Source organism: Rhipicephalus sanguineus, chromosome 8, assembly GCF_013339695.2.
Source record: "Rhipicephalus sanguineus isolate Rsan-2018 chromosome 8, BIME_Rsan_1.4, whole genome shotgun sequence".
Taxonomy (NCBI): domain Eukaryota; kingdom Metazoa; phylum Arthropoda; class Arachnida; order Ixodida; family Ixodidae; genus Rhipicephalus; species Rhipicephalus sanguineus.
The window spans coordinates 54,522,657-54,529,551 of record NC_051183.1 but is presented as its reverse complement, the minus strand read 5'-3'; positions in this window follow the sequence as shown (position 1 = coordinate 54,529,551).

The following is a 6,895-nucleotide window of genomic DNA, read 5'->3' as shown; positions in this document are numbered from 1 at the left end:
GAGGCACCCTTCGCGACGGCGCCCCCGAGGTCTGTCGGGCGCTCGTCCAGCGGGCCCGGGCTGTCGCAGAGGTTATAGGAGTCCTGGAATAGGACCCTCCCCGTTTTCTTTGCACTTTTATAAAGAGATCTTTTCATCATCATCATCATTTCTGCGCGAGCACCTGCATGTAATAACCTCAAGCTGAATTGCAAAGCGAGAGCACTGGTAATCGCAACATGTACACCATGACTGGCTCATTCTGGCTACTATTATGAGTCAGTGCTGACACGGCCATATTTACGACCGTAAATGGGCTGAAAGTTCAGGCTTCCACGTCTTCCCCGCCGGGGCTTCAAATGTGCACGTGTGAGCAGACTGAAGCACCCGGTTACGCCAGGCAATGCGGCCACTTCATAAAAGTTCCGCATAACTTTAGGAAATCTCGCAGACTGCAGGAAGCAAGGCACTTCGCGATGAGCAGACTCACTTTTAAGGCCGTTTCGCAGAAATTCCGGTGTCGATGGTGTCGGCTAAAGCCTCTCCATGCATCGGCTAAAGCCCCTCGACTAAAGCCCCTCCAAGCGGAAGCAGAAACGACGGAGAGGCTTAGTGTCGGCGTCGGCCTCTTTTGTTGTGAGCGAAAAGTCAGCGTTGTCCATGAGCGAAAATTCGAGGCAGATGCAAATTTATTTAATTTAGTTTATTTACCAACACTGTTGGTGTTCTGCAGACCAATACAGGGTGCGGAAATACAACGTCACAGTCATGTCGTAAGATAGGATATATGTCCGAACAGGCAACAGGGACGACATGACGAAGACCGGGACACCTTTCAAGAGCAAGTACATCAGTAATATATTACCCACATTGTTGCACTTCGCGTACACGAAAGAAAAAAAAAAGTACCACTAGAGATCACGTGCTACACTTGAGAAAAGAGATTTGCAAGAAAAAAACAGTTCAACACTGCAAGGCACTTTCTGCACTTTTACACCAGGAGAAGTCACTGTCGAGGCTCTATCAGCTGCTCCACAAACGAACAAAACTAATCTCGGTTTGGATTATTCACAGCTTCGCTTGGTAGCGCTTTCAAAGTGCTCACAGGGCGAGTGAAATTGGAATATTGCCAGGCCAAATTTCCTATTATTATTTCCTATTGCCAAATAGGAAACATTCTTACCAGTGTTGACGGTAACGCATTACAAGTAACGGCCTTACCGGTGACGTGTTACTTTTTTCGGTAACTTAGTAACGTACTCGTTACCATTTCGTTATCCCGGGAGTATTATTACACAAAACACCGGCTCGTCACTTTCACAGCAATGGCAATACGTTCTTTTGTCGCAGCGGCGGACTCCTGTCGGCCCGCCAGGCTTAAGAGTACCATTAAATGCGTCCGTCGAGCGCCTATTTAGCGCAGGTGCGGATGTTGGTTGGTTGATCCTCAGCTACTTGGCGCAACCCACCGTGGGGGATCGGCCATGAAACGGGTGGTACCTTATTTTAGAAATAAAATTGTTTTATCCATTACAGTAGCGTGGCAAGCTCTCCCATCACAGCTTTGTAATGCAGCTGTTGCTTAACTTCTACAGCAAGTTGCAGTTCTTACAAAGTTCTCCCTCGTTATGCACTGGTTATGCACTTTGTTTTCAAAATCAAGTTTCCTTCTTTCTATCGGAAACTGAGGGTATACGCTTCTATATATATAGTTACCCATTTTTTTAGCGAACGACGCTGACCTTGAACACGTTCACATAAACACTCCCAATTCTTTGGGCAATTATACAGGTAAAAGGGGAAAAATTGTATATGTGTTCAAATATTTTTTTTCTCGGAATTAAGAATTTCTTTATGAATACAATATGAGCATGCCTCTTGTTAGCAGGAGCACACCATCAGAATTACTGTAAATTTGTTGAGAGATTGGGCGACGTTTTCTTTGCGGAGAGCGCCGATGATGAAATCTCATTTTGTGCTTAATGCCGCATTGAGGAAAATGGCTTTACCATGTGCCACAGAGTTAGATGTGATCACGTATAACTTTACAGGCAACTTCTTAGGCCACTATAATATTGCTGGTGTACGGCATATTTGTGCAAAATTATTCTCTCGTTAAATAAGCATTTCAGGTAAAATCATTGTTTGTGCTAGAAGTTCTACGTGAAATATAAATAATAGCTTCATAACGATGTTACTGTGTGTTCCTGCAGCGAAGGTGCACTGATTCGAATTTCTGACTATTGAGTAACGGCACAAGTAACGTGCATTGCTTTTTTTTCTGTAACGGTAACGGTAACGCGTTACCTTGTTTGGAGGTAACGTAGGGCGGTAACGCGTTTCTTTTTGTTAGCGTAACGAGTAACGTATTTAGTTAATTTTTCTTCGGTAACGCCTACTACACTGATTCCTACTTACCAAGAATCAGATGCTCGGCCAAAGCAGACAAATCGCTCGCACTTCTTATTTTCTTCTTTAGCTGTTCTGTTGGATGGCGACACCCACATGTGTACGGACAGGGCCTTTGTACACTTTGTTCCCCGAACTCGTTGTTTTTTTTTATTTTAACACGAAAGTGTTTTATGCCGGGGTCCACCAAGACTTTCATGACGTATTTCCGTGACGGAAATACGTCAGCAAAATGAACGCCATCAAATGGCAAAGAAAAGAAAACTATAAGAAAAAGTTCCATTGACAGGAGTCGAACACATGACCTCTCGGTCCGCGACGATGGCTGGCGGGCGTTTAGACCACTGAGCTGCCGCCAACCACACAACGGAGGTTACATGAACGCGCGTTTTATCTTTCACACTTTCCTCTCGCACTGCTCTTGCATGGATGGATGGATGGATGGATGCTATGATCGTCCCTGATTTAGAAAAACAGCGCAAAAACCACAGGACACACAGGAAGGGAACGCTGTTTTTTCCAATCATGTACAACCAACAAGCCCAGCTCTCCACACTTATGAGCGCCCTCCTTATAACGGGGCGCTGACATGTGTGCCACAAGGCTCAAAAAAAGAAAAAAGAAAAGAAAACGCGCCGTTGCTACAACCGTCCCATTAGCCCGTTTCCAATAGAAGTGTAATTTCGTCAACGCTTTAACACACAGCGAGGTGGCACCAATAGCCCAAGCCTCGCTCATATATCATCCATCCATATCGAAAAATAGCTCTCCGACGCTCGCCTGGCTGTCGAACCGCGCTCCCCACTCGCCCTGTGAGAATAGGCTAGAGGGAACAAACGACGCGCCTAGCGTTGGTCTTCGCGTTCCACGACGCTTTGAAGGAGCGCATATCGAGTATCGGTGTTTATTATGCGCTTGTTGATGCCATATTTGCGCGGGATTCACCATATGCAGTGTCCACGCATATGTTAAGAACCAGCTGCCGCAAGGGTTAAATCATGATCATGGGCGTTAGTCGTCGGTACGGAGATGTGCCACTACGTGTCAACGTGAGTGCGTCGATATCAAGCGGTGCTATATCTGCCAAAATAAAAAAACAGTAGCCATTGCACAAGCTCTCACATACCAATCCACTATAAACGATCAACTACTTCTGTGACGACACGTTTCACTTTCGTGCTATACCGATTCCTATGACAGAGGGATCAACGACCTTTTTATTTTTTTCGTGTATAAATACGACCTAGCCCACTACAGGCATGCCTTTAGTGAATAATAATAATAATATCTGGGGTTTAACGTCCCAAAACCACGATATGATTATGAGAGACGCCGTAGTGGAGGGCTCCGGAAATTTCGACCACCTAGGGCCTATAGTGAAGTCAAGTACAGTTTATTAAATAGTGCCGTTGAGTTACATGGTTAACGTATTACAGCAGAAGGTTCCAAAGTTGCAGAGAAACTGACACGGGGACCTCCTATGGCTACATGAATGGGGTAATTACAAAAACATAGCAAAAGTATACGGATGTGTGAGTAATAATGAATAAGCTTCATTAACAATAACAATACGATCAATGCATAAAATAATGGTAATACTCACTATTGAAAAATAGAACATGGAAATAGTCAAAAGCAAGTGATGAAACCGGAATGACAAAAAGCAATATTAATTAACACCTCTACATGATAAATGCAACTCGTTTCATTATCAGTGGTATCACTTATACAAAAGCAAATGTTAAATACTAAAATAGCACATAAATGTCGAGAGTCGTTAACAGTCTGTTACACAATTCAGATGAGTTGATTAATTCCCGAAGAAAATATTTCCCGCTGCGCGAGGTGCAAATGTGTTGTGCGATGATTTTAATTAGAAAGGCAATGAATTCCTAATAGCTATGCTAATAAACAAGATTGAGAACTTGCCGCAGTTTGTCCTTACGGCCGGCAAAAGATGATTATTGCGCTGGGAAAACCGGATAACATTGCTATTAGCTAGGTGACCGTGATGATATATACATGGAATGAAAATGTCATGCGTGATGAGCCTAAAGGCGACTATGGACAGTCTATGACAAAATTGTGTTAATATGAGTATGTTAGGCTTAGGAAACAACGAGCTACAGGAGAAATAAAATGGGCTGAAAGTCAATAGTCTAACTGCTCGATTCTGAAGTCGATGCAAACGTTCGATGCGCGTCAAATATGTATTGGCCCAAGATGATACGAAATACGAAATATGGCTATGAATATAGGCAAAATAGAAAGAACATATGATGTGAGGCGGAAAATAAGTTCGTGTCTTGATGATAACGTGGATGCCAAATGAAATTTTTTTTTCACGAGTGAAGCGGCATGTTCATGAAGTTTTGGTTCAGTATCTAAGATGACGCCAAGAAACCGCGCTTCACTGGAAATGTTTATGATGTTATTAGCGATGTGTAGGGAAGGTTGTATGTCAAGTTAAATTCGCGGGGAATGGAACACCATAAAGACGATTTTAGTAGCATTGATCTGCAGACGATTGCCCTGGCACCGTAAAGTTATGTTATGCAAATCTGTGTTGAGGTCAGACGCGAGCGTAGAAACTGATTTAGACGATGTAAAGATGGTCGTGCCGTCAGCGTGTAGTATGCACTTGGTCCTAGTAGGAATGGTAGGAACAGAAACCGACTTGAGTAAGCTTATACCTCCTGTAGAAAAAAATATCTTATACCTCCTGTAGGCAACTTGCGAGCTCGGGCGTAATACGATGAAAGAACACAACACGAACCAACCCGTGTTTCGCTTCTCTATGGCCGATTCTATGAACGCGCAGCCCAAAAATAAACTTGCATAAACGCGCCGCCCTCGGGCGACGACTGAAACCAGCGGGCAACGGACGCTTTCCACAAGCAACACTGCGCATCGCAGCGGTGGTGGGCATCACGTGGTAGCAGTAAAATTTCCAAAATATTCTTGTAGCATTTTGCGCTCATAGGTATTTCAAAATATACGCACTTTTTTTCACTGTATCGCATGATTACGCAAACAACTTTATTTTTAACCTCGATACCAGGCAAGCAACGTTCTTCTGCATTGAAGCTCGGTCTTTGCTTGACGAAGCAAGTCAGCCTGAGCGTCTATGAGCGAAGGCCGTCTGCGGCGTTCCTTGCTTCAGGCCTACTTCCTCAAGTCAAGTTGAAGCACGATGCAAGTGATATCCCTGCATTGGGGGTTATTGGTGGCAACCAAAGGTACACGTACAACTTGTACAAGTTTTAGACAAGTGCCCAGGCACTGACACGTCCATAAACCTTAATATTTTATCTGTTGTGATTGCATATTGCAACAATGAATACTGAAACTTGATACTCCTGTTGCTGTAGGTAACAATTGGGTCCCTTTTCTGTACGAATTCTCATATTTGTCCATATGTATATATGTCAGTAACTGGTGCTATATATATATGTCGCTCATCTCATATACGATAGCACCCCGCCATATATATGAATCTACTTGTTGTCATGTATGGCGTGGGCATGTCGTATATGGATGCATTTGACGCCATATATGGCCATTTACATCCATATATGATAGAGGGTAGCCGAATATAAAAACAATATGCATAACGGGCCGCTTGATTTTATTCTTTTTGCTGATGGACGTGCCCGTTGATCTGTCGTGGGACCATCAAGTACGCACGTTCCACGCAATCAGAACACCAACGAGAACGTTGGCGGCATATAACCCGCCAGGTCCAATCGACGTTCTGCCATGAAATGAGGACGGCCATCCAAGCTGGGACAGCGCCCTTGTAGACATGAACCTGAATGGCGCTAGCCGGGGAATCTGGTGCTACTCCTTGGGCCGTCAATCCGAATTCATCTAGGCACTTGCTGATTGCCCAGCCAAGCAGTGATGTGACAGCTGCAAGACAAGGTTAACAGAGAATTTTAACTCCTTGTATTGTTGTGAGGTTTCATTATCGACAGAATGCTTTCACGTTTTCATGCGTGTTTCTTTTAACCTCCCGGCTGCAAAAGGTAATGTTCCAGTACAGTACTCGGTTTTCAATTAAAATGAGAAGACTGCGCACAATATACGTCTTCCCTACTATGACTAGTTGTGCACTTTTGTGATTATGCACTCTTACATCATTATTTCCAGCCACCTCAGTTTCCGTAGATTCCCACATTTATCCTTGCAGATCGTAGCTAAAATGCTAGATTCATTTATTAAAACAAACGTTCATTTATCCTTGCAAACTCCTATACGCTCAGATCGTAGCTAAAATGCTAGATTAATTTATTAAACCAAACATTCATTCATTCACATATTGTATTAGTTTATCTAGCCATGAATCACAACGCGGGCAAATATATTTAGATTATTATTAATTATTAACGCAAACCTAGTCAATAGTTCTCCTTCACGATGTATTTTCCCAATTGCAAGCATCGCAAATGATTCAGCATTCTAGAAGGACGCAGGTAGCGCATGCGCATAATCACAAAACACCTCA